Raw genomic sequence first — 25,184 nt, 5'->3', positions numbered from 1 at the left:
GACTTCTGATCAAAAAACGTTCAACATAAAAGTTGTTCGCCTCATCGAAACGGTCAAGATTGCTTTTGGGCTCGTTTCCATCTGAGATTGTTTACCACCACAAAAAAGACCCACAAGATGCAGCCAGTTTAAACCGAACAGTTTTGGAAAGTTCGGACAAAACCAATCCGAATTTGACTAGGGTTTTGGACGTGAATCCAAGCCTTTTCCTTGCACGGGAAGTCCAGCCGCCTCATATATACCTAAGGGGTGACGGCCGATTGAACAACACACAATCGATCAATCAATCTACCACTTTTTATCTTTTATCTTTTCTCCTTAACCCTAGTTCTTCTTCTTCCTCGTTCTTCATTCGTTCTTCTTTTGCAGGGCGGCGAACCTCGAGGCCCTAGGGGTGGTCAGGCCGACCTAGGGCATCCCATAGCCGCCGCGCGCCCTGACGGGGTCCCTCCCGGGCGTGTGGGGTTTCGGGTCCTCAAAAGCGCCCGCCGGATTGTCTTGCGTACCGCGCTTCCGGCGGGTCTCCTTCGACGTGAGATGCGGTGCATCACCCTCGGTGTTGGAGGCACACGGTGACGTGTTCGTGTGCGAACACTCCCATGGCCTACCATTTAGGCTCTGAGGAGCGCCTAATGGTCTGTTTGATTGGGTTGTATCCTTTCAGTATATTGAGGCTGTGTTCGGCCAGCCTGCATGGGATGCCCGACATGTCTGAAGGATGCCAGGCGAAAATTTCCCAATTCTCTCGTAAGAAGTCTCGCAGTGCGGCGTCCATTGTGGGGCTCAACTGTGTCCCGATGGAAGCTGTCTTTGTGGGGTTCGTTGGATGGACCTGGAATTTGACTATCTCGTCCGCGGGCTTGAATAAGGTGGACTTGGGTCCTTTGTCGAGTATTACGTCATCTCTGTCCACTGTGGCGCGCAGCGTTGTTAGTTCTTCAGCCACTAGGGCTTCGGATAATGCTTCCAGGGCTAGTGTGGCAGTTTTATTTTCGGCGCGGAGTGCGACGTCCGGATCACTGGCTATAGTGATGATTCCATTGGGTCCGGGCATTTTGATCTTCATGTACCCATAATGGGGTATAGTTTGAAAGCTCGTGAATGCGTCCCGCCCTAAAAGGGCGTGGTATCCGCTGCTGAACGGGGCCACTTGGAATGTGATTTCTTCGGATCTATAATTCTCCGGCGTGCCGAATACCACATCTAGTGTGATTTTTCCCGCACACTATGCCTCCCGACTAGGGATGATTCCCCTGAAGGTCATGCTGCTTTGCTCAATGCGGCTTTTGTCAATTTCCATCTTGTTGAGGGTTTCTTCATAGATCAGGTTTAATCCGCTTCCGCCGTCCAAGAGTACTTTAGTGAGCCGGAAGCCGTCCACGATTGGGCTAAGGACCAAAGCGGCTGGTACCCGGATTGTTTGGAGTTGAGGTTCATCACTAGCACTGAAGGTTATAACAGTGTCACTCCACGGATTTATCTTTGCCACATGGCAGACTTAGCGAGACATCGATGAGCTCGCTTGCGCCTATTATTAGCGAGACTGTCAGTACATCATTGTCGTCTTCGGCGGGATGTTGCTCTGCTTTATGGTTTACAAGAAGATCCTCGCCGGTTTTTGCTACCTGCCAGAGTATCCAACATGCTCTAAGGCTATGCGTTGGCGTGGTATCCGGTGTGCTGTGAATTTTTGCATGGCCCATTGAGCCATTCTTCCAATACGGTTCCACACCCTGGAGCGGGCTTTGGTTTTTTGTGAATTGGATCAGGTAACTTACGAGAGTTTTCCCTTTTAGTTCGGACAAAGGGTTTAGTGAGAGCCGGATTGTCCCAGAAGTCTGTTTGGGTTTTCTAGGTGCTTTCCATCGCGCAGTACTTCTGTACTATGGCTGCTAAGTCAGCAAAGTGTACTATGTAACGGCGACATATAGCATTAAGGATCCCTTTGTTCATGCAATTTTTGCAGAAAAGTGAGATTGCGTCTTCCTCACGACAGTCCTTCACCCTGTTTACCACAAGGAGGAATCTGGCCCAGTAGCGATGTACTGTCTCTTGGGGCTCTTGTTTGATATGGGAAAGACGGCATAAGTCTGTGTGGGTGGGCGTAGTTAAGTCCGAATTCTGACCTGATCTGACATCCAGAGGCAGAGGAGGTTACGGTTTTGGCAGCTTCGACTCCGGGATGTTGCCCAATTTTTCTGGCCCGTTGCCTGATTTTAAGTTTGGGGTCTGGGTGAAGTCCTCCCACGAACGGGTATCCGACTCAGGGAGCTCGTAATCCGGACATAGTTCGTCCTCAAAGTAGAGGGATAATCCATGTATGGCTCTTCCACTACCGCTATCTCATGGGTAACCGATGGGGATTTAATATCCCTTTGGTCAGGTTTAAACCCAATCCGATCATAGTCTGTAGCGACTCACAAAGCAGAGATGCGATCCAAGATCTCATTAAGGGAGGAGAGCTCCATCGGATCCATCTGTTCAACGAGTTCCGAATTGACGTGGAGGCTATTTTTGATGACCCGAGGAGTCATCGTCGGCGCGACAGCCGATCAGGCGGTCATGACGAAGCCGCCTAGTCGGAGAGTTTGGCCTACCGCCAGGGCTCCCCCAGAGGTGATGTAGTCCTTGACAACGAGACGAGCCATCAAGCCTTGTAGCGACGACACAGAGGAACTCTCAATTAAAGCACCAATGTCGGTGTCAAAACCGGCGGATCTCGGGTAGGGGGTCCCGAACTATGCGTCTAAGGCTAATGGTAACAGGAGGCTGGGGACACGATGTTTTACCCAGGTTCGGGCCCTCTCTATGTAGGTAATACCCTACTTCCTCCTTGATTGATCTTGATGATATGTGTATTACAAGAGTTGATCTACCACGAGATCGTAGAGGCTAAACCCTAGAAGAAAGCCTATGATTATGATTGTCTTTGTCCTACGGACAAAACCCTCCGGTTTATATAGACACCGGAGGGGGATAGGGTTATACAAAGTCGGTTACAAAGAAGGAGATCTAACATCTGGATCGCCAACCTTGTCTTCCACGCAAAGGAGAGTCCAATCCGGACACGGGACGAAGTCTTGAGTCTTGTATCTTCACGGTCCAACAGTCCGGCCAAAGTATATAGTCCAGCTGTCCGGATACCCCCTTATCCACGACTCCTTCACCCTCCCCCAAGCCGGATCCTCCCCTCCCTCCACCTATATAAGCCACGGCCCCTGACCACTCCGCTCACCACGAGCCATGCCGCCGCCGTAGCCAAGCCACGCCACCGCCCGCACCGCCGCTTCGCCGCCACCCTGCCTCGCCTGAAGCCGCCACTGTCGTTGACCTCGTCACCGCCGTCGACTGAACCGGCCGAACCAGTAAAAACCGATCCGACAACTTGTTTTTCTTTTGGTTTTTTTGGTTTAATGTTTAGATCGGTTTATTTTTTTTAGATCGTTTATTTAGCGAACCATTCATCAGATTAGTTTCTATAACGAACGAATTTGTTAGTTTAGGCTCTGTAGCAAATGTTCGTTCAGTAGATTTTTCTATATAGTTTAATTTTCAGCCAGGGACCTATCCGCGAATATTTTCCTCGCAGATTAGCCCTTGATCTTTAAACATACGTAACTTTTAGCTTGTTTGTCCAAATTAGACGAAACCAACGCCTAAATCTTCAGAGATATCCCCACTATCCAGTAAACCAACTTGAACATGTTTTTGACAATTGAAAATTTGAGTTTAGATCAGATTAGAACTTGATCTTGTTTTCTTTCGTAGCTCCGTTGAGTTGATTCCTTTTGCAAATCGTAGCTAATCACATGTACCTACTATTAAGATCTAATCCACATAAATATAATGCCGTTAGAATTTGTTTTATGTTTAGATTAGTTATTTGCTTCTTTTTGAGTTCTTTGGATCTTTTTTCGATTTCTCTTTGCATCGTTTGCTTGTTTCTTATGTATGATATTGTTTGTCTACGCTAGAGTTTCCGGAGTGCGAAGCTTGTTACTACGAATCTCTAGAGTTTTCCAATCGTCAGCAAGGGAAGTTACACTTTGATCATACTTTTCTATACCCAGTTTTTACTATGCATTAGTATTGCCCCTCAAATATTCGCATGAGTAGGATTGGGAACATGTGGTTTCGTTGTAGTACTTGAGGTAGGAACCTATTACCTTTGATCACACCGAGAATATACGTTGTGCTCATATATTGCATACCCATGCTCATAGACGGGGATTAGTTCATGATTCATGCAAGTTGTGAGAGTTATTAATTTTGGACAACATTAAGGTGGCAACTCTAATACACATCTGGGTGGAATGGTTGGGGAACCTGGGGAAACCAATGATTGCCCACGGTTATCCCGGAGTATCTGTGTGATTTTCCCTCGGTTTGCCACCAAGGCTCAAAGGGAGCGTATGATATTTCATGCCTAGAAACTTCCATGAGCTCTTGAAGAGGTGGATTAGAAGATGTAGGGGAAAGTAGGTGTACAGGTCTACTTAGAGTAGAGAGTTAATGCTTCAGAAAGACTATGTATCAATATTCTGATCATGGATGCGGTCGAGTCTTGTGGGGAAGAGTGTGCAACCTCTAGAGAGTGTATAAACTAATCATGGTTAGCTGTGTCCCGATTATGGACATTTTGAGTATCTAGAAGAGGATATTATTGTTGATCTCATCACTCTTCAATTAATGAATTGGGTTTAATGATGATACTTGGTTAATGTTGGGATATGAGTTGGAGGAACCTTCTCAAATATTGGTATAAACTTTATAGTAAATAAAAATTTATTCCTTTAATGTAGGGAAAAACTAGCTTTATGTAAAACATTAAACTTCGAGCCTCCACCAGCCAAATATGCATGTAGATATAGTTTCTTGCATTTATTTGCTCTACAGTGTAAACTCTACCAGCATATTCCATGTGCTGACCTACACGGCTATAACATCTCATGTTGTAGACTTTACGAGCGAAGAATAAGGTGCGATAGGTCGTTGTCATGCACTCAGCTATGTCATTGGAGTTGATGGACTCATTTATCTTCGAAGCTTCCATAGTTATTTTGCTTAGATGGCCTTCAGCCATATTATTTGTGTAACAGATACTCTTTATGAGGACCTCGATGTAATAAGTGTGTGATTGAACTCTGTTATAATTCCTCGAGTACTGTGTGTCAGCATACCAATCCAGAGGTGACACTTAAGCATGGAGACTTCGGTCCATTGGGATCGTGGTCGCTACAATACTATGATGCTTATTATGCTGGTGACAAGGTTGATCACAACTATACATCAGGCACATGTCACTTTCTTGGATGATCTCTTGTGTGTTGGTCTTCAAAGATGCAGAACTATGTATCCCTCTCCACTATTGAATCAGAATACATTGCTGCTGGATCTTGTTGTGCTCAGCTTCTCTAGATGAAGCAAACTCTCAAGGACTATGGCATAAACATGAAGAATGTGCCACTCTTCTACGACAGTGCGAGCGCCATCAAGATTGCCAAGAATCCAGTTCAGCACTCGAAGACAAAGCACATTGAGATTTGTCATCACTTTCTCAGAGATCATGTCATCAAGCAAGACATTGATATCATTCACGTTAACACTGAAGAGCAACTGGCAGATATCTTCACAAAGCCCTTGAATGAGAAGAAGTTTTGCAAGCTGCGGTGTGAGCTAAATATCTTAGAATCCTCAAATGTCCACTGAATGGACACACATGCTAACGCTTATGCATGTTGATGACTTAGATGTGCAACACAGAAAGTAACGTACTTCTTCAATCAATGAAGACTTACCCTCTGAGTTTGAATACACTAATGTGGAATTTGACTTTGGAGCGCCACGATAATTGTGCGCCATGTCTGGGTCTAATACTTCCCATACATAACGCCACCACCGCACTTTCTTTAAGATTTTCATTTGGCCTCATGATTGCATTATCTTCGAATTTGGATTGTCTTCAACACTGTTTTGTCGCTAAAATCTATGTCTTCGCAATGTTGGACTGTCTTGAATACTATATATGTGTTCTATCCTCTACAGCATTCACTTATAGCTATGTCTTCATGCTACTATTTTTCTAACCTAAGTGAATGTGATCAGACCCTAATCCCTTCTGTGCTACTCCCTCGAATTCTTTCTGTCTAGTCATATGCATTCTGTTGACACTTGTCAAATATCTTCTCTATTTCCTTGTTAGCAGAAGATATAGAGACACCCTTTTAAAACTGATTTTAAAGTCTTATCCTTTGCCTGAAAACCCGAGAAGCTGGAACGACCACCCAACAATCCAAGTGTGCGCGGAAACATGGTTCAACTCATGATAAGTTGCATGCATGCCACCTGTCCTTCAGATGTGAACTGCAAGGGGCACCTGTGTAATTTCCCTGCGCCACCCTCCTACTCCTTATAAATACTTGCCCCTCAAGGTCATTATCTCCTATTCCACCTTGCCATCTCGCTGAAACACTAGCGCCACCGCTAGCTCGTGTCGACGCCGAAGACAAAGCGCTTAGCTGCCGCGACCTCTTCCACGCCGTCCTCACGCCGGCCACGGACCTCGTCTTCTCCGCCACCATCGTAGGTTTCTTCTGCCGCCAAGTTAGGGCGCGGGAGTTGGACTTCTCGAGCACCCATCTGCCTCGTCTAGCAGTTCGTCTGTGGTAAATAAATCTCACTTTTTATGGTCTTTTTGATCTATCAAATCCATCCACTTCAACCAAAAGTGGTTTCTACACATTCAAATCTGGATCTGTCTCTTTTTGAATCTCATATATGGCAAAGTATGTTCACATATGCTTCATAACTAGTCAGATTCCTCACTTGTACTTATTCTTGGATTCGTACAAATCTGGAACCAACTTCCTTCAATAAGTGAATGTCTTCGCACTATGAGGTCAATGTCTTCTAACCGATTCATCTTCAAAATCTTCTGAGAATGCATATGACCTCTTCCCCTTCCCTCGCATCTCTAATGCTGTCACAGGTACATGTCCATGGGAGAATCCCCTTGGTTCTCATAGTCTGCATTCATTTGCAGAATTCTTACAGCATCACATTGAATCTCCTGAAGCCAGTTCCTGTTTGACAAGTAGACGGAAGCCTTTCACTGTTTTGAAGCCTATCTGTCTTAATATTATGGCTTCTGATAAATCAGCACAGAAAGGTGGCAGGCAACACCGTGGCAATACTGCACTGGACCTGCCACTAGATCTGTATGAGCTCTTCAAATCTGACCCTGAAGAGAGCTATACACAGCACAAGAACAGGATCCAATGGATCTGAAGATATTGGGCTGAGCAATGGTTCAAGTACAACTTCGTGACACCTGAATATGCTGAGAAGAATGCCATCAAGCGGCCATGGGGCGATAGTCTTTACAAAAATTTGGTACCAAAGACAAAGGTTGAAGATATTGCTTAGAAGTTATATCCTTGCATGGTCTGAGGACCTCAGCCTGAGAATGTTGACCCATCGTCTCTTCTATGGTGTCGTGATGATAATCTCTTCAAGGGCAACTTTCAGTTCACAAATGATTCGGCTATCAAGAACAAGAAGGAATTTGGCCTCGACTTCAACCCTGGTCCTTCTACACTAAGGTCAGATGGTACACGTGAAGCCAACAAGAACAGAATTGGCCCCTTCACCAAATGCGATGGGCTTCTGTCCCACATTGCTGCCCAGAGGGCCACAGTGGAGCAATCTACTGAAGATGCAGACTCTAAAGATGCTCCCTCACAACCGAAGAAGAAGAAAAAGTCTAAAGCTTCAAAGACCTCTGTTGCTACTCCAAAAGCTTCGACGAAGAAGCCATTAAAAACTGCACCTCCTGAAGCAAGTGTGCAATCAGAAGATATGCCTTGCATATCCAAAAGGACCAAGAAGCCAATGCCCAAGAAAGCTTCTGGGCAGGCTCTCACTCCTGCTGCCATTCTGTGCAACGAGGAAGACATCATCGATCTGTCAAGTGATGAAGATCTTGGTGATGAAGCTCTAGAGATGTTGATCAAGAGCAAGCAAGAAGCGGAGATCTTCAGTGATCTGCCCCTCTTTGATGTTGATATATTGAACAACTTCATCAATGAATTGTCCGACGACCAGAGCACCAGCATTGATGACTTGCAGCTGCCAGTGGATATTAGCATCACATTTCACGGAGCCATTGCAAATGAATTGGCCTTAGCTCAGAAAATCATCGAGTTCAAGAACAAGATTGATCATGAGAAGGCGCATCTCAAGAAGCACATGGACAAGATAAACATGGGGGATGTGCAAATTTTCAAGAAGATGTTGCATGATCTCAAGGCTGAATTCCATAACAAGCGTGAGGAAGCCAAAGGCTCAAGAGAGCGCATGAAGCATTATGCAGAGAAATGTGTGCAAGCACGCAATGAAGCTGAAAAGAGAAAGGCTCTTGGGCGTCTTGCCATCGACCCAAGAATGGCTACCAAGAAAAGCAAGAAGCCTGCAGAAGCTAATCCTGATGCTCAAAGGCAGGGACAACCAAGCATTGTCTTCCCTGCCTGCATGACTGGCCCAAAGCAAAAGGTCACCTCTGCTGCTTCAGAACTCAAAAAGACAAGGCAAGCTAAAGCCGAAGCCAGGAAGATGAAGCTCAAGGATACATCTGATGATGCTCCCTCTAAGAAAAAGTTGAAGACAAAGGGATCTATATCTTCAAGAAAAGAGCATGCTGTTGCCCCAGAGCCCCTCATTGTCGAACCCATTTTTGTTGCCTTACCTGCCTCCGCCAATCGCGAGTACAGCCTCGTAGTCCATGAGCCTGCTCCTACAGAGGCTCCAGAAGATGAAGAAGTTCCAACTGCTGACCCCTACGCAGCTAAAGACATTGGTCATGAAGACAATGTGCATGAAGATGAAGTCCTTCCTTATCTCAAGCCTCAGTAAGTATCATCGCCTGCTTCGATGAGTAGTGAACTTATTACCATTGGTCATCCATTGACTCTAGTTTCTCAAGATGACTCATGGGATGAGCGCCAACAACAAGACACCCCAGTACACGATGAAACACCCCGTACTCCATCTGCTCAAGTCACCTCTTCAGTGCTGGATGATGACAACAACATGGAGACCACTCCATCTCCAAAGGCGTCCCCAGCATTTCGCAGGCTTCGCAAAGGACACAGGCCACTGGTCTCCATGTCGAGCATTCCAGAAGAAGAAGTGCAACAAACTAGTTCAGTAGCACATCAAGTGTTCCTTGATGCCATCCCCTCTTCAAGTGCTCAAGAGTCCGAAGCAAAAGCTACTGAAGACATTCATGCTGCATTAGCCGATGAAGAAAGAGAAGAAGAAAGAGAAGCCACACACCCTGCCAATGATCTTGTCATTCTTGAAGGGAATGTGATCATGCCCGATCCTCTAGTTCTTCAACAGATGGGTGTTGAAAATACAGAGGCTGCCACCAACAATGCCACTGAAGCCAATGACTCAGTCATGGCTGAAGAGAATGTGGAGCCTGAAGCAAATGTTAATGCTGAAGCCACTTTGACGCCAATCAGCTCAGATGGCGTTGTTCCTCCCCCGAGGCCTCATACAATGGAAAATGCATTCTGTCGGTGGGAAATGACACCTATGGGATCACAAGAATCCCTACTACGGTAGCAGGGCGCGGGGTTGTGAGAAGAGTAGGATTAGTAGTTGACACGGGGATCGTTTACCCAAGTTTGGGCCGCGAGGATGCATAAAACACTAGTCCTGCTTGGTGGATGTATTGAGTGTTCTTAAGCTATCGAACTAGCTATGGGTGCTATGTGGTTCGAAAGAGCCGAATCCTTTTCCTGTATGCCATGGGCCTCCTTTTATAGGCAAAACGGGCTGCCACAGTGGCACACAGGAGGTGGAAAAGGCCTACAGTGGTGTGAGCTTATCGCTTGTATTACAGGACAAGATGCATTTAATGAATGGCTTGGGTGTCCCTCACTTTATCGGGGACGGGAGAGAGGCCCGTCCCATCCGTCGCCACTTCTCCTCGCTTCGACACGCGCCCTGGCCAGTGATGCATGCGGTGCCATGTAGGCAGGCAAGCAGCTAAGGTGGTGCGGTGGTGGAGCCTCCACGAAGATCTGCATGCTGCCACGCAGGTGCGTGCTGAGCTGGCCTAGAAGCTGCATGTTGCCACGCAGGTGCGTGCCCAGCTGGTTGGGCTGGCAACTGCATGCGAACTGCGGCAGGGAGTTGGTTGGTGCGGGCCTGGTAGTGGCCCCGCTGTCGCCTCCGGCAAGGGTCTTGCCGTGGCGCGCCGGCGTCCCCGGCAAGGATCATGCCAGGGGTGTTGTGGATTCGTTTGGTAAGGAACTTGGCGAGGATTGTTGCTTTCCAATCCTCATCTGATCTTGAGCATTCTATCTCTTCACAAAGATCTGCATGGCACCATGGAGGTGCCTCCCGAGCCCTGGTCCAACGTGGTTGCTGGCGTTGGAGACCGTGGTTCAAGGGTGGCCCGTTCCGCTCGTGTGGGCGAGCTGCCCTGGCAAGGGGCTTGCTGGGGCTGCCCCCGGCAAGGGTCTTGCCGGGGCAAACTGCTTCGCCCGTTGTCGGTGTCAAAACCGGCGGATCTCGGGTAGGGGGTCCCGAACTATGCGTCTAGGCGGATGGTAACAGGAGACAAGGGACACGATGTTTTTACCCAGGTTCGGGCCCTCTTGGTGGAGGTAAAACCCTACGTCCTGCTTGATTAATATTGATGATGTGGGTTACAAGAGTAGATCTACCACGAGATCAAGGAGGCTAAACCCTAGAAGCTAGCCTATGGTATGATTGTTGTTCGTCCTATGGACTAAGGCCATCCGGTTTATATAGACACCGGAGAGGGATAGGGTTACATAGAGTCGGTTACAAAGGTAGGAGATCTACATATCCGTATCGCCAAGCTTGCCTTCCACGCCAAGGATAGTCCCATCCGGACACGGGACGAAGTCTTCAATCTTGTATCTTCATAGTCTTGGAGTCCGGCCGATGATAATAGTTCGGCTATACGGACACCCCCTAGTCCGGGACTCCCTCAGTAGCCCCCGAACCAGGCTTCAATAACGACGAATCCGGCGCGTATGTTGTCTTTGGTGTTTGCAAGGCGGGTTCTTCTTCATGCTCCATGTGTTTGCCGGATAGTGTCCGGTTGCTTCATAAATGCTGCGCTCCTTGGCTTCCGCGTCCAATAATGGTCTTCTTCCACGCGTCGCACGAATGCGAAAAGCCAGGGTATTTTTATGTTTTACCCCCTAGCTACGCAAATAAGTTGCCTATAAGAGATGCGAGGATCCAGATCCAAATCATATCACCCTCCTTCCGCAAGCACTCATCGAGGCGCATCTGACACCAAACCCATTCCAACATGGACAGTCGACGCGGCTCCTCTTCTCGCGCTCCCAGCCTTAAGCCAGGAGATTGGAGGAGATGCTTAGTCCCGTACAGCGAGTTAGTGACGCTCCAAGCAGAGGGATATCTTCCCCCGGCCTTCATGGTTCCGGTTCGAGCCGGACTGGCCACCTACAAAGGTGGGAAGCAGGCGGAGAGCACCCGCAATCCCTTCAAAGGAGAGCGGGTGTGCTTCGTCTCCTACTTAATAAGGGGACTCGGATTTCCTATACATCCGTTTCTCCGGGGGCTCCTGGAGTTCTACGGACTCCAGCTTCATCACCTTACACCTGCCTCCATTTTGCACATCGCGGGCTTCGTAGCTCTGCGTGAGCTGTTCTTGGGCATTGAGCCCCATTTTGCGCTGCGGAAGAGGTTGTTCTGCCTCGTACCCCGCTCTCACGAGGGGTCGATATATCAAGTGGGCGGAGCCGAAATATGGTGCATCGCCGGGACCGGATACCTGTCCGGGACCCCGAAGAAGGCGTCCGAAGATTGGCCTTCGGAGTGGTTTTATATGGAGGACGCTCCGCAGCCAGATCCAGTGCGGATTGGCCTTCCGGAGTTCAGCAACGCTCCCCTGAAGAAACTCCTAAGTTGGCGCCCATGGAGCCCTCTACGAGAAGATGATAGTAGCGTCCATTACTTGATGGGCCGGATACGGCTGCTAGCCCATTTCGGATTAACCATGATCGGAGTCATGGACACATGCATTATGCGTGGGGTGCAGCCGCTCCAATATAGGGGCCACCCCATGTGGGACTTTAACGGAGACGACGACGCCACCCGTCACAGCCGCAAGGGACCTGGCTCGGCCGACGATCTAGTGAAGATCCTGTCCGGCTTGTACAAGGGGGAGAAGCAGGACTTCCTCCGCACGAATCCTCTGAACGGATTTTCCATGAACAACCCTCGGAGCTGGGTAAGCGGTCGCATGCATATCTGAACCGTGCCTTTAAAGGCAATTGTCTTATTGTATGATTTTGACACATGAACTGCGTCGGGATGTGGAGGGCATAAAAAGCCCAGCCCCACAACCCGAAGACCTAGAAAGGTCCCTTGATCCGGCCTCCGAAGAGGATCCGGACTTAGCGGTGGAACTGATCGACGGGGTGTACCACCAGCTCAGCATAGATAATGCTTTATTCGCCATTATGGCTGACTACCCCGGTTTGTGTCCGACTTCCCCGGTGAGCACGACCGAAGTCCTGGCGCCGTTACTTCTTTAATGCTTAGTTCTGACCACCCTGCACCAATGGTGTTCGACAGGAAGCGCCTTTACGGCAGGAAGTCGAGCCCGCGGTGACTGGCCAACAAGGGTCAGTCCGGCCCAGCAGGCGGAAGAGGAGTGCGATGCGAACTAAAACGTCGCCGCAACAGTACAGAGCACCGCTATTTTTAAGTGAAGGATTCCCAGGAGGTATATTAATGCTCATAACTTTTCCAGAAAGAGCGCTCGCCGGATAGTGTCCGGAGAGGTTGCCAATCAAGCCTCCGCCAGCCATGCTCCAACGCATGGCCCGGAAGGGGAGGCGAATACAAGGCATGAGTCGGACGCTCCTCCGACGGAGGATGCCGACAGGCTGTCCGCCACCCGGTCTGAGGTGGAGAGCGCCATGAATCACAGGCGTCGCCGGACAGTTCTTCGTGACGCGTGTTTCTCCCCGGAGGCGTTAAATGCCTTTGATGCGGGAAACGCGCACCTTCGTGCCGCTCAAGATGGGTTAACCAGAGCCACGGAGCAGTATGTGAAAGACATACGTGTAAGCAATTTTAATAGTTATATATGCCAGTAGCCCCCGAGACTTAAAATAGTTAAAATAACTGATTTAAGGATCAATTTTTATGCAGGATCTTACGGAGAAGAATACCCATCTGTCCCAAGAGCTCGAAGAGTGCAAGGCCCAACTTGAGGCCGCACTGGCCGCCACAGGGGGAGCCAAAGAGAACCCCGCTGGTAAGACGTACTTTGAAAAGATAATTAATTAACAAAGTGCGGCGTGAATCTGACAATAATATTGCAGAGGGCGCCGGACTAGATCCGGACAAGCAACAGCTACTGCGTCAGCTAAAGGCTGGCGAGAGGGTGCTTATGAAGGTGTAGCAGGAGAGAAACAAGCTCCAAGATGCCCACACCCAGCTAGGAGAAGAGCTGAAAGGTGTTTGGGCCCAGCTGTCTGGCTCCTTGAAGGAGAATCAGCGACTTCGTCGCGGCATGTATAGTAAGTGCTTGAGCAAATTCCTTTGAAAAGAAGAATTCAGCGAGGAAGTCGTTTGACAGAAATATGTCTTTAGGTGCGCTCACAGGTCGCCCTGCGGAGGAAATGCCTGGGTCAACAGGTGACCAACTTCCCGAGCTGGTGCAATTGTTCAAACGTGTTCGGCAGGCGATGAGTGGCGTCGTTCAGGATTTATGGCCATCCGTCTCCCTACCCGAGGGCCTTGGTGAGATTGCTGAGAAGCTCCAGGGAGCACGGCGACGCCTCTGTTTGTGGAAGATATCGTCCTGCCGTCAGGGTGCCAGGGAGGCCTGGGCCATGGTGCAGACGCGCTACCCGAAGGCTGACCCAAACCACATGGCCGAGGTCGGACCTGCGGGGCCTGATGGGAAGGAGATCCCTGTGAGCTTGATGTATAGCCAAGTAGAACTGGCCGCGAAATATTCCCAACAGGACTATAAATTAGACAGCCTGTTAGATGGGATTGAGGAGGAGTACAATCAGTCGGTTTGACGATGTAATTTGAAATGACATGTAAGATGCCTTCTAGCCGGATTGTTGATCGTTTGTCTTTGCGGACCGTTTCGCTTCAACCTCGGGACCCAACAGTCCGGAGTGTGTCCGAATACCCCTACGGTTATAAAAGAACCGGGGCATGCATGGAGACAAGGCGTCGGGGTCATAATTGCTTTATCAGACAAGTGCCCAACTAGTTATGTTATATTACATGGTTAGTAAGAAACATCTTCCAGGGATAATAGTTCCATTAAGGGTTCCTTTCCCTGGGAGGCATGCCGTAAGGTGCAATGCTGGACTGCGAAAATAGCAGAAAAAGCATCTGGGGGCTTATAAATAAGTAAGTAATAAATCATCTTTCAAGTCACCGACCGAATATTCTCTTAAGAACGCTAGCTTTCGGCTTCAGCCAGTCTGAGGTACACATCCGGCTGACCCGACAGTAACAATCGCAGAGGTGCTCCCTTTACCTCCTAGCCGAACAATCGGGAACGTAGGGGTAAGCACAGGAGCCAGGTAACCCAGCTTGGCCAAAACTTAAGTCATATCGATGCATATAATGGTGAATAAAAGGTACATGCGGAAGTATGACACATGTATTGGGCGTGAAGCCCGTATTAATAAGCTTCTGGTAAAGAAGCCCCCAGGTATAATGAGTGCTAGGAGCACATCAAGTGTGTGCGAACAAAGCGCAAATCAGCCTATAAAAGGTATTGAAAAAAAAGTGGGAAGAAGGAGGGGGAAAAGAGACAGTAAAAAATATAAAAAGGTGGACGGGGGAGTGAGACGAACTCTGAGTCCGGTGTTTAGGTGTAGTATCTTCGGAGACGGGCTGCGTTCCATGGGTTTGGCTCGAGTCGGTTGTCAGATGCTTTACGTAGACGGCATGCTCCGCCGGTCAGGACTTGGTCGATGATGAAGGGACCTTCCCACTTGGGCTTAAGTTTGTCCTTTTTCTTGTCCGGCAGGCGTAGAACGAGTTCGCCGACATTGTAACTTTTGGCTTGTACTTCTCTGCTTTGATATCTTCGAGCCTGTTGCTGATAGAATGCGGAACGAGCCTTTGCCACGTCCCGCTCCTCCTCTAAAGCGTCCAAACTGTCCTGCCGATCCAACTCGGCTTCTCTTTCTTCGTACATGCACACACGAGGTGAGTCATGAATTATATCGCAAGGCAGAACTGCCTCTGCGCCATACACCATGAAAAATGGTGTGAATCCAGTAGTTCGGTTTGGCGTGGTCCGCAGCCCCCAGAGTACGGAGTCGAGCTCCTCTACCCAGTGCGTGTTAGATTCCTTGAGGGATCGCACTAGTCCGGGTTTGATGCCGCTCATGATTAGACCATTTGCTCGCTCGACTTGACCGTTAGTTTGGGGGTGATAGACTGAAGCGTAATTGAGCTTGATGCCCATGTTTTTGCACCAGAGTTTAACCTCGTCGGCAGTGAAGTTCGTGCCGTTATCAGTGATGATGCTGTGGGGGACGCCAAAACGGTGTACTACCCCGGATAGGAAGTCTATCACCGGTCCGGATTCTGCCGTTTGAACCAGCTTGGCCTCAATCCATTTGGTGAATTTGTCCACCATGACCAATAAGTATTTGTGCTTGTGGGTTCCCCCTTTAAGGGGTCCAACCATGTCAAGCCCCCAGACCGCGAACGGCCAGGTAATGGGTATAGTTTTGAGGGCGGTGGGTGGCATGTGGCTCTGATTAGCAAAGAGCTAGCAACCGACGCATCGTTGGACTAAGTCCTCAGCATCTGCCCGGGCTGTCGGCCAATAAAATCCTGTACGGAAGGCCTTGCCTACAAGTGCCCGGGCTGCAGCGTGGTGCCCGCCGAGTCCGGCGTGAATTTTAGCAAGGAGATTCCGCCCCTCCTCTTCGGAGATACACCTTTGAAGGACTCCGGTTGTGCTTTTCTTATAAAGTTCTCCCTCATGGACCTTGTAGGCTTTAGATCGCCGAACTATGCAGCGGGCCTCATTCCGGTCTTCGGGAAGTTCCTGCCGAATTAAGTAGGCTAGGAATGGTTCTGTCCACGGGGCAATTACTGCCATTATTTCGTGAGCTGAAGGTGTTATTTCGTTGGCTGAGCCGCCGATTGTGTCAGAATGGTCTGAGTTCGGTGATGCAGCTGGCTCCGGATTGTTATTTCCGGACTCCTCTTCCCATAACACGGATGGCTTGAAGAGCCATTCCAGGATAATGTTTGGAGGGACGGCGTCTCGTTTCACGCCGATGCGTGCTAACACGTCTGCTGCCTGGTTATTATCCCGGGCTACATGGTGGAATTCGAGTCCTTCGAACCGAGCTGACATTTTTAGGATGGCATTGCGGTAAGCTGCCATTTTTGGATCTTTGGCATCAAAGTCTCCATTTACTTGGGATATTGCAAGGTTTGAATCCCCGCGCACCTCTAGGCGTTGAATGCCCATGGAGATTGCCATCCGGAGGCCATGTAGAGGGGCCTCGTATTCGGCTGCGTTATTGGAGTCCATGTACGTTATTTGAAGTACGTATTGGATTGTGTCTCCAGTTGGGGATGTCAGGACGACGCCAGCCCCCAAGCCAGCCAACATTTTGGATCCGTCGAAATGCATGATCCAATTGGAGTATGCGTCGTACTCTTTAGGGAGTTCGGCTTCGGTCCATTCGGCGACGAAGTCGGCCAGAACCTGCGACTTTATAGCTCGCCGTGGTTTATAGGTTATGTCAAATGGTAAGAGCTCAATAGCCCATTTTGCAATCCTGCCCGTTGCGTCGTGATTGTTTATAATATCGTTGAGAGGTACTTCGGAGGCCACCGTTATGGAACACTCTTGAAAGTAGTGTCGCAGCTTCCGGGATGCCATGAACACCGCATATGCTATATTTTGATAATGTCGGTACCAGGACTTGCATGGAGTTAGAACAGTGGATACGTAGTACACTGGTTTTTGAAGAGGGAATCTGTGCCCTTCTGTCTCTCGCTCGACGACGAGTACCACGCTGACGACTTGATGTGTTGCTGCGATATATAATAACATAGGTTCGCCCAGGTTGGGCGCGGCTAGGACCAGATTTGTTGCCAGTATGGCCTTTATTTCTTCAAGTCCGGCTATGGCAGCATCCGTCCATTCGAAATGTTCGGTGCGCTGGAGGAGGCGGTAGAGGGGCAGAGCCTTTTCTCCCAAACGGGAGATGAAGCGACTTAAGGCCGCTACGCATCCGGTTAGTTTTTGTATTTGCTTGAGGTCTTTTGGAATATCCAATTGTGACAGAGCTCGGATTTTGGCCGGGTTTGCTTCAATTCCTCTACCGGATACGATGAAGCCCAAGAGCTTTCCGGCTGGTACGCCGAAGACGCATTTTTCCGGATTGAGCTTAATGTCATATGCTCGGAGGTTGTCGAATGTCACCCTCAAGTCTTCTACTAGAGTTTCGACGTGTTTGGTCTTGACAACCACATCGTCTACGTATGCCTCTACTGTTTTGCCTATCTGGGTAGCCAGACATGTTTGAATCATGCGCTGATATGTTGCGCCGGCGTTTTTGAGTCCGAAGGGCATTGTGTTGAAGCAGAATGGCCCATATGGAGTAATGAATGCCGTTGCGGCCTGGTCTTTCTCCGCCATCTTGATTTGATGGTATCCGGAGTATGCGTCGAGGAAGCACAATGAATCGTGCCCTACGGTAGCATCGATGATTTGGTCGATGCGAGGGAGGGGGAAAGGGTCCTTTGGACAGGCCTTGTTAAGGTCTTTAAAATCGACGCAGAGGCGCCAGGATTTGTCCTTTTTTGGTACCATTACTAGATTGGCTAGCCAGTCCGGATGTTTTATATCTCTGATGAATCCGGCTTCTAAGAGTTTGGCTAGCTCTTCTCCCATTGCCTGTCTTTTGGGTTTGGAAAATCGCCGAAGAGCTTGTTTGACCAGCTTGAATCCTTTTAGGATGTTTAGGCTATGCTCTGCCAGCCTGCATGGGATTCCTGGCATGTCTGAAGGGTGCCAGGCAAAAATGTCCCAATTTTCCCGAAGGAATTCTCGTAGTGCGGCTTCGACATCAGGACTTAATTGTGCCCCAATGGAGGCTGTCTTTGTGGGGTCCGTTGGATGGACCTGAAATTTGACTATTTCGTCTGCTGGTTTAAAAGAGGTGGACATGGACCTCTTATCGAGTATCACATCGTCCCTATCCACTGTGGAGCGCAGCGTAGTTAGTTCCTCTGTCGCTAGGGCTTCGGACAATGCCTCTAGGGCCAGTGCGGCTGTCTTATTTTCAGCGTGGAGTGTTGTATCTGGATCACTGGCAAGAGTGATTATCCCATTGGGTCCGGGCATTTTGAGCTTCATGTACCCGTAGTGGGGTATAGCTTGGAAGATTGTGAATGCCTCTCGCCCTAACAAAGCGTGATATCCGCTGTCGAATGGGGCCACTTGGAACATGACCTCCTCGGACCTGTAATGGTCCGGTGAGCCGAACCCTACATCTAGTGTGATTTTTCCTGTGTAGCGTACTTCTCGACTAGGGATTATCCCTCTGAAGGTTGTGCTGCTTCGCTCGATGCGGCTCCAGTCAATATCCATTTTTTGAAGGGTTTCCTCGTAGATGAGGTTTAATCCGCTGTCGCCATCCATGAGTACCTTAGTAAGGCGAAAGCCGTCCACTATCGGACTGAGGACCAATGCGGCTGGTGCTCTAGCTGTTCGGAATTTAGGTTCGTCCCTGGCGTTGAAGGTGATAGCCATGTCACTCCATGGATTTGCTGTTGCTACTTGGTAGACTTCGGGGAGGCCGCGGATTGTTCGTTTTCGCATGTTATTTGATGCGGAAGTCTCGAAGACTGTTAATACCGTACCGGTACTGCTGGCTGTTTGCCCGGGGCTAAAAAGCCTTCGCCACTTTTGGCCACCTGCCGTAGTATCCAACATGCTCGAAGGCTGTGTGTTGGAGTGGCGCCCTCCGTACTGTGGATTTTGCAGGGTCCGTTGAGCCAGCCCTCCAGTACGGTTCCATGCCCTTTAGGGGGTCTTTGCTTTTTGGTTTTTAACCTAGGTGCTTGAGTATGGCGCACCCTTTTACTTCGGACTAGGGTTGTGGTCAAGGCCGGACTGTCCCAAAACCTAGTTTCGGTGTTCCTGGCACTCTCTACCACACAGTATTTTTGTACGATAGTCGCTAGGTCGATGAAGCGTGTAACTTCGCGACGACTTATGGCGTTCATGATTCCCTTGTCCGTGCAATTGTTGCAGAAAATTGAAATCGCGCTTTCTTCGCAGTAGTCCTTTATCCTGTTCATAACCAGGAGGAATCTGGCCCAGTAATGATGTACTATTTCATCGGGCTCTTGCCGTATTTGAGATAGATCTCTTATGTTTGGGTGGGCGGGTGGAATCAAGTTCGGAACCCCGCCCGATCTGAGGCTCAAAGGCCAAGAAGTTTCCGGATTTGGAAGCTTGACTTGCTGGATGCTTTCCAACAAATCTAGTCCGATGCCTGACTCTCAGTTCAGTATTTGATTAGCGTCCGTCCCTTCGCGGGAATCCGGCTTGGAGGGATCGGGAATCCAGACATAGTTGGTTTTCAACGTAGAAGAAGGGTTGCCGCATTGTTCCTCTACCACGACAACATGGTGGGTGGCCTGAGGAGAGTTAATCTCTCTCAGATCGGGTTTAAGCCCAATCTGATCATAGTCTATAGCGACTCCCAGGGCGGCGATGCGATCCAAGAGCTCATTTACAGAGGAGAGCTCAATCGGATCTAACTGCTTGGCGAATTCCGGGCTGACGTGAAGATCGCTTTTGATGACCTGAGAGGTCATCGTCGGAGCGGTGGCCGAACAGGCGGTCATAAGAAAACCACCTAGCCGGACAGTTTGGCCGGTGGCCAAAGCTCTCTTGACGACGGTTCCGTCTTTACAGACGGGAGAAGGCATCCTTCCTGATCGCGATGGCACATAGGAATTCTCAATGAAAGCACCAATGTCGGTGTCAAAACCGGCGGATCTCGGGTAGGGGGTCCTGAACTGTGCGTCTAGGCGGATGGTAATAGGAGACGAGGGACACGATGTTTTTACCCAGGTTCGGGCCCTCTTGATGGAGGTAAAACCCTACATCCTGCTTGATGATGTGGGTTACAAGAGTAGATCTACCACGAGATCAAGGAGGCTAAACCTTAGAAGCTAGCCTATGGTATGATTGTTGTTCGTCCTATGGACTAAGGCCATCCGGTTTATATAGACACCGGAGAGGGCTAGGGTTACACAGAGTCGGTTACAAAGGTAGGAGATCTACATATCCGTATCGCCAAGCTTGCCTTCCACGCCAAGGAAAGTCCCATCCGGACACGGGATGAAGTCTTCAATCTTGTATCTTCATAGTCTTGGAGTCCGGCCGACGATCATAGTTCGGCTATCTGGACACCCCCTAGTCTGGGACTCCCTCACCCGTCCGCACTTTGTGGCCTTGGTCCTTGATGTTGTCTTGTTCGTCTTGAGCCTTTGGCTTCTCTCCGGCTTCCCTCCTTTGCCCTGCAATGTGTGGCCGCAGCGCGTGGCTCTGACTACCCGCACACAAGTAAAGGGGTCAAAAGAAGAGCCCCTACTTTTGTACACTGACAGGAGCCCCCGGGCCTGGGCCATACATAAGCGTGACACCTTGTTGGGCCGGGCCCAGAAGCACGGGCAGGCGGGGCGGATTTCGAGGGAAGCATCGCCGAGGCGCAAGACTGGTTTCATCAGGCTCAGGACGAGCTGAAGGCCGCCCAGGGCGAACTGGCCAAGCGCAGCGTGGAGCTCACCCTGAAGCTGGCCGACGTCGAGAAGGCCCAGGAGACGCCGAAGAAATTGGCCGATGAAGCCGCGGCCGTCCGGACCCGGTGCGAGGCCGCACTGAACTCCCAGGAGGAGGATCTTGCCGAGCGCGAGAAGAAGCTTGCCGCCACGTGATAACCCACAAGTATAGGGGATCGCAACAGCTTTCGAGGGTAGAGTATGCAACCCAAATTTATTGATTCGCCACAAGGGGAGCCAAAGAATATTCTTGAGTATTAGCAATTGAGTTGTCAATTCAACTGCACCTGGATAACTTATATCTGCAGCAAAGTGTTTAGTAGCAAAAGTGGTATGATAATAAAGGTAACGGTAGCAAAAGTAAAGATAAATGTTTTTGGGTTTTTGTAGTAGTTGTAACAGTAGCAACAGAAAAGTAAATAAGCGGAGAACAATATATGAAAAGCTCGTAGGTAATGGATCAGTGATGGATAATTATGCCGGATGCGATTCCTCATGCAATAGTTATAACATAGGGTGATATAGAACTAGCTCCAATTCATCAATGTAATGTAGGCATGTATTTCGTAAATAGTCATACATGCCTACGATAGAATTACTCACGCACGGCGGTGAGCATCATGAAATTGGTGATGGAGGATGGTTGATGATGACGACGGTGACGAATCCCCCTCTCCGGAGCCCCGAACGGACTCCAGATCAGCCCTCCCAAGAGAGATTAGGGCTTGGCGGCGGCTCCGTGTCGTGAAACGCGATGAAACTTTCTCCCTTGATTGTTTTCTCCCCGAGACGAAATATATGAAGTTGGAGTTGAGGTAGGAGGAGGTCCAGGGGACCCACGAGATAGGGGGCCGCGCCCTAGGGGGGCGCCCCCCTGTCTCGTGGACTGGCCATGGGCCCCCTGGCACTAATTCTTTCGCCAAAAATTCTTATTAAATCTGAAAAGTGCCTCCGTGGATTTCCAGGACATTCCGAGAACTTTTCTTTTCTACACATAAAACAACATCATGGTAGTTCTGCCGAAAACAGCGTCAGTCCGGGTTAGTTTCATTCAAATCATGCAAGTTAGAGTCCAAAACAAGGGCAAAAGTGTTTGGAAAAGTAGATACGTTGGAGATGTATCAACTCCCCCAAGCTTAAACCTTTGCTTGTCCTCAAGCAATTCAGTTGATAAACTGAAAGTGATAAAGAAAAACTTTCACAAACTCTGTTTGCTCTTGTTGTTGTAACATGAAAAGCCAGCATTCAAGTTTCAGCAAATATTATGAACTAACCATACTAACAATAACACATAGGTCTCACAATTACTCATATCAATAGCATAATCAGCTAGCGAGCCATAATAATAAAACTCGGATGACGACACTTTCTCAAAATAATCATAACATGATATAGCAAAATGGTATCTCGCTAGCCCTTTCTGAGACCGCAAAACATAAATGCAGAGCACCTTTAAAGATCAAGGACTGACTAAACATTGTAATTCATGGTAAAAGAGATCCAGTCAAGTCATACCCAATATAAACCAATAATAATGAATGCAAATGACAGTGTGCTCTCAAGCGGGTGCTTTTTAATAAGAAGGATGATGACTCAACATAAAAGTAAATAGACAGGCCCTTCGCAGAGGGAAGCAGGGATTTGCAGAGGTGCCAGAGCTCGATTTTAAAATAGAGATTGAATAACATTTGGAGCGGCATACTTTTGCTGTCAACGCAACAACTATGAGATGGCTGTATCTTCCATACTACATGCATTATAGGCAATTCCCAAACATAATGGTAAAGGTTTATACTCCCTGAACCACCAACAAGCATCAATCCATGGTTTGCTTGAAACAACGAGTGCCTCCAACATACAACAGCCCTGGGGGAGTTTTGTTTAATTATTTTGATTTTCTTTGATCTTTTTGGATCATGGGACTGGGCATCCCAGTTACCGGCCCTTTCTCGTGAATGAGGAGCGGAGTCCACTCCTCTTGAGAATAACCCACCTAGCATGGAAGATATAGGCAGCCCTAGTTGAAACATGAGCTGCTCGAGCATACAAAACATAATTTCGTTTGAAGGTTTGGAGTTTGGCACATACAAATTTACTTGGAACGGCAGGTAAATACCGCATATAGGAAGGTATAGTGGACTCATATGGAACAACTTTGGGGTTTAAGGAGTTTGGATGCACAAGCAGTATTCCCGCTTAGTACAGGTAAGGCTAGCAAAAGACTGGGAAGTGACCAACTGAGAGAGCGACAACAGTCATAAACATGGATTAAATTTAATTCACACCAAGTACAAGCATGAGTAGGATATAATCCACCATGAACATAAATATCAGGAAGGCTATGTTGATTTGATTCAACTACATGTGTGAACATGTGCCAAGTCGAGTCACTCAATTCATTCAAAGGAGGATACCATCCCGTCATACCACATCATAATCATTCTAATAGCATGTTGGGACACAAGGTAAACCATTATAACTCATAGCTAATCAAGCATCGCACAAGCAACTATAATCTCTAAATGTCATTGCAAATATGTTTACTTCATAATAGCTGACCCAAGAACGATGAACTCATCATATTTACAAAAACAAGAGAGTTCGAGTTCATACCAGCTTTTCTCATCCCAATAAGTCCATCATATATCATCATTATTGCCTTTCACTTGCACGACCGAACGATGTGTGTAATAATAAGAGTGCACATGCATTGGACTAAGCTGGAATCTACAAGCATTCAACTCAAGAGAGAAGACAAGTAATATGGGCTCTAAATTAAGTAAACAATCGTGCATATAAGAGCCACTAAGCATTTTCAATATAGTCTTCTCGACCCCCAAAAGAAAGAAAAGAAAAGAAAACTATTTACACGGGAAAGCTCCCAAGAAGTAAAAAGAAGAACGAGAAATATTTTTGCATTTTCATTTTAATTTGTACTACAAGCAATGGAAATTAAACTAACTATTTGTTTTGGTTGTTCCTAAAGTTTATCAAACACACAAGAAGAAAACTCTAAAAAGAAATTTAAACTAACATGGATAATACAATGAAAGAGTATAAGCACCGACGACTAGTGTGTGAACATGAATGTAAAATCGGTGAGAAATACGTACTCCCTCAAGCTTAGGCTTTTGGCCTAAGTTGGTTTAATACCAGTGACCGCCTGGCTGATATCCATAAGTGAAACTGGGGTAGTACTGAGATGAAGAGGCGACCGCCTCCTGAGCAGCAGCATGTTGGTGAGCTGCCTCCATTACCCTCTCATATTCAGTTGCTTCTTCCCTGGTGACAACATATCTTCCTTTTGCCTGATAATCAAAAATGTAGGGAGCAGGAAGAGTAATAGGGACGATGTTGCGTCTGTTATAGGTTAGTCAATAATGGAGGAATCGTTCATTCCGCTCAAGAAAATGATGATCAAACATAGCTTCTTTATCCAAATAAACAGGAGGTACAATCATATCCCCCTCTCATGGAGCTATATTAAGAAAATTAGCCGCACGGGTTGCATAAATTCCTCCAAAGAAATCTCCCCTTCTATTATTATTATGCAACCTACGTGCAACTATTTCCCCCAAGTTATAACCTCTATAACCTGACACAGCACTCTTGAGGACACAAAGATTAGGGGCAGATATGTGACATACTTCGTCCTTACCATTAATGCATCTACCAATAAAGAGAGCAAAGTAAGGTATAGAAGGAAAATGAATGCTCCCTATGGTAGCTTGTGTTACGTCTCTAGATTCTCCCACAGTAATGCTAGCGAGAAAATCTCTAACTTCAGATTTGGGGGGATCATTAATATTACCCCACTGCGGGAGTTTGCAAGCAGTTGTGAAATCCTCTAAATCCATGGTATAAGATGTATCATAAATATCAAACATAACACTAGGAGAATTACGCGTAGAAATATATTCGAACCTCCGCACAAAGGAATCAGTCAATTGATAATATTGAGGACACTTATCTTGTAAGAAGTCCTCCAGCTCGGCATTACACACATACGCGTCAAATTCCTCCTTGAAGCCTACTTCGACCATAAAATCATTGGATGTCCACTCACAAGCCCCTACATTTGCGTCCCTCGGAAAATTAACATCTTGTTCACGTATAGCAATCCTTGGCCCTTTCTTTGCCGAGGAGCCACCTTGGTACATTCTTCTAAGCATATTTCTCTTTCTGAAAATTTCTGAAATTTTAGTAACTTCAAAATAAAAGTGAATAAAACTAAACAAGATTGATAGCAACTACTCCTACAAGTGCCTAGGTCCTATATCATGCATTGGAATTGCTTG

The sequence above is a fragment of the Triticum dicoccoides genome, chromosome 2B (assembly GCF_002162155.2).
Source record: "Triticum dicoccoides isolate Atlit2015 ecotype Zavitan chromosome 2B, WEW_v2.0, whole genome shotgun sequence".
Lineage (NCBI taxonomy): Eukaryota > Viridiplantae > Streptophyta > Magnoliopsida > Poales > Poaceae > Triticum > Triticum dicoccoides.
This window is presented reverse-complemented; position numbering follows the sequence as displayed.